Below are 4,003 nucleotides of genomic sequence, written 5' to 3'. Positions count from 1 at the left end.
CTCCACCACCCTCGCGCCCCACACGCCTCCCGCCTTCCCCCTGGTAATCCTCTACCCCTCTCCCGCCTCTCTCCCCCTGCAGCTGAGAGAGCGGAGCCGCCCGCCCTGCTCTCCACCCTCGCGCCCCACACGCCTCCCGCCTTCCCCCTGGTAATCCTCTACCCCTCTCCCGCCTCTCTCCCCCTGCAGCTGCTAAGAGAGCGGAGCCTTTCCTTGCATAAACGACATTTCCTTTTGGGCAAGCCCGGGGGATTGTGGGTAGTGTAGTTCGGCTTGTGTCTCGGGTCCAGGTAGCTGCTCCCTATGCCCTTTGAACTCGCAGGCTTTGGGGGCGCAGGGCACACAGAGAAACGTCGCGCTGCCCTGATATTCCTGGCCCGGAAGGGCCGCGGCTGGTTGAAGCCAGGGCCGGGGCTGTGGAAGGCTCCAGGGCCGGGCAGGTCGAGATGGATACGTCTAGGGAAAGTGCCCCTGTGCCCCTCCCTCTGTGCTGGGCCTCTGGGTACCTGACAGGCGGTCAGGCCTGTTGGACCCCAGTTGTGACAGGTGCTGTACCCCATTAGCATCTGTGCAGGAGAACTCTTCTGTGCATTTCACAGAGCAGGCAGCCCAAGCTGGGAGCCTGGGAGACTTGCCAAGCGGCCCAGCTGAGACTGGGGCCTGGTGGTCTGGGTACGGAAGTTCAAAAGGGCATTTGAACCTGATCGTGGGGGGGGGGGCGCGTTGGGGACAGCTGTGATCCTCTCCGAGCACCCTCATACCGTTAGCCTCACCCTCACCTTGCAGCCACCCAGGGAGAGTGGGTGGTTTGTGGCATCGGAAAGCCTTGCAGCCACATTAGAGCTGTTTCCTCCCCCATGACTCTGACTCCCAAAGGTGCCCGCAGCTGGGCCCAGGGCAGGCGGTTCTGCCATTCCCGGTGAGTGCCAGTGAGGGCAGGGGCCAGAGGGGCGGGGACTTCCGCCACGTTGAGGTCTCTTTGATGAGTGATCAGCCAGGCTGAGTGGTCCATCAAATACCAGCGGCAGCACAGGCCACAGGAAGTGTGTAGTTATACCCAGCTGCACCCCCGCTCTCACCTGCTCGCTGCCATGGGCCCTCCCTGAGCCTAGCGCGGGCTGGTCCCTCTCCAGTTCAGCTCATCCCACCAGAGACCAAGGCGGGGTCTTATGACCTGCTTCCTGCCGGAGGGCAGCACCCCAACAGCAGAGGCCTCCTCAGAACTGTGTACACTTCCGTTTCCCAGAAGAAGCGTTCCCTGGCTGCCCAACCCACAGCAGCCTCTCCCTGCCCTGCACTCGTGGCCTCCACAGGACCCTCTACCCCAGGGACTCACTACAGCCATCCATGCCTCCTTTGTCATCACATCGGTTATGCAGTTTAGTTTACATATGTTAACCTTTGGGATACCCATCTCAGCTCCCACACCATCGGCCCCAGGGCCTGGAGCGGAGCAGACCTCATTAGCCAGGAAGCCCCTCACGGGAGGGGCTGTCCTGGTGACCAGGATGTGAACGTGCTGAGCTGCACATCTTTCAGGTTTGACATAAGAAGGACAGAGGCCAAGGCCCTGACCTGCTCACTACATGGTCAAGGCCCCGAGGATGATTTTCTGGGGACCCGTCCCCTGGGTGCCCGTCGGAAGGGATGTTACTCCCTGTGGCCCTGGTCTTGGCCTGGGTTTGTGATGATAATGATAAAGTCCCCACTGTGTGTTAGGTGCTGCCTGAGCGAGCATTGTCTCCTGTATCCTTCACCTTGACCCCAGGAGGTGGGCTGTACAGACAGACAGACCTAGGGGTCAGGGGACAGTGGCATTTTCAAGTCTGAATCCCCACCCAGATCTGGCCAAGCCTAAAGCCCACTCATCCCCTCCTCCCGGCGCCACCTCAGCCCCTCTGAGCCAGGAAGGAACCGATTCTGGAAAGCTTTGTCTCTGAAAGCCGCACGGGATGAGAGTGAGGACAAAATCAAAGACCCCTTGGCCTCGGCCCCAGAACCTCCCCTTTCTCATCACCCATCATGTGATGCTTCGTCTTGGGCTTGTTTGCAGGTGAGCTCTGCAGGGAGGTGGCCCAGGCCGTTGGCCTGGCTCTGAGCTACGAACCGGCTCCCCCAGAGCCAGCTCTGACAGGTAGAGGGTCTGAAAGGCTCAGCTCACGTGGGCATCCCCTGGCCCAGCTCCTGAGGGGCCCTCCAAGGTTCTGGCTGCTTCCCCAGCCCCCCTGCCACACACACACACACACATACACACATACCCGCCTCCCCACGCCACCCTTCTTCCTGCTCAGCATTTCCTGGAGCTCTGGGTGTTGGGCACAGACCCGCGGCTGTCTCAGCATCTGCAGGAGGCCCAGGAGGCATCCGCACGAGCGTGAACTGCTGGCTTCCGCAGAACAGGACAGGGACCTTTGTCCGAGAGGTGCCCAGCGCCAGAGGGACACTCACAGTGCCCCCCGGCCCCCCAGACTCCTCTGCGGTGACATCACCAGTGCAAGGGGGAGAGGAGGGCCAGCAGGCACAGCCCAGCCCCTCCCAGAGGTGGTGGACTCAGTGTGGCCCCTGGAGCCAGCGTGTTGTCAATGGGACAAGGTCCCTCAGCTCCTGGCTTTTGCCCAGTGTTGGCTGGATGCCTGCTGTGTGCTGGGCCCTCAGAGCCACTGGGGACACCGGCAGGGCCAGGACAGACGAGAGTGGTCCCCAGGCACTTGCATCCCCATGGGCCAGAGAGACATCCAGGGATGACTCCGGGCATGATGAATAGAGGTTCATTAACATAAATAACAAATGGGCACAAATTCGTGCTCGAACAGTTACGGGTCAGTGTCGATTGCTTCGCCGGGACGTTCGTGCAGGCGTCCGCTGTTTTGATGTGCGTGTGTCCAGTGTTGAGCTCGGGGGGAGGTGGGTGATGACGGATGCCTGGCCCAGGGGTCGAGGTGGGCAGGCAGTGAGTGAGCGATTAGAGCAGCGGTTCTCAACCTGTGGGTCGCGACCCCTTTGGCAGTCAAACGACCCTTTCACAGGGGTCGCCTAAGACCATCCTGCATCTCAGATATTTACATGACGATTCATAACAGTAGCAACATGACAGTTATGAAGTAGCAACGAAAATAATTTTATGGTTGGGTCACCACATGAGGAACTGTATTTAAAGGGCCAGAAGGTTGAGAACCACTGGATTAGAGGAAGTTCGAGTGAATGCATGTGTGTGAATGAATGATGGTGTGACAGTGTGAGTGTGTGTGTTTCTGTGTCAGGGTGTATGTGACAGTTGACAGTTGTGTGTAACTATGTGTGGAGTGTGTCTAAGTAAGTCTGAGTGCCCATGAGTGTGTGTGTGTGTGTGAGTCTATGAAGGCATATGTGTGTCTGTGTGGGAGTGTGTGAGGTGTGCAGGGGTGTGAGTGACCAGACGTGGTGTGGGTGTAGATGTGGGGGGGGGGGCATGTTGTGTATGACAGTGCCTGTGTGAGGGTCTGTATGCATGTGTTAGAGTGTTCTGGTTATGTGAGTGAGCGTGTGGGTATGAGTGAGCAGACGGTGTGTGCCCATGTGTGTGTCCGTGAGGGTGTATGCATGTGTGTATCTGGGGAAGGGTGAGTTTGTGTCCATGTGGTTGTGCGGATGTGTGTGTGGTGGTGGGCGTAGGTGAGCATGTTTGTGGGTGTGAGTAGGTGTGATATGTGAGTGTATGTGAGAGTGTGTGTGTGTGCAGGTAGGTGTGTGGGTGGTGGTTTCGGGAAGGGGGTCTTCAAGGCGCCTGCTGGATGGAGCCGGTGAGGGGTGGCTTGTCTGGCCTGGTGCACAGGGCAGTCCCCTGGGAACCCTCCCCTCCGACCTCAGGACTCTCTGTCCCTTGGCCCGGCTGCCCCATCCGAGTCTCCAGAACTACAGTTCTGAGCGTGAAACGCCCTCTCCTCCCACGATCGTGTCCCCAGAGGAGGAGCTGACCCAGCGGCGCGCCAAGGTCAGGCGGCAGGAGCTGGAGTGCACAGGGATG

The sequence above is a fragment of the Myotis brandtii genome, unplaced genomic scaffold, assembly GCF_000412655.1.
Source record: "Myotis brandtii unplaced genomic scaffold, ASM41265v1 scaffold699, whole genome shotgun sequence".
In the NCBI taxonomy this organism is placed as follows: Eukaryota; Metazoa; Chordata; class Mammalia; order Chiroptera; family Vespertilionidae; genus Myotis; species Myotis brandtii.
This window is presented reverse-complemented; position numbering follows the sequence as displayed.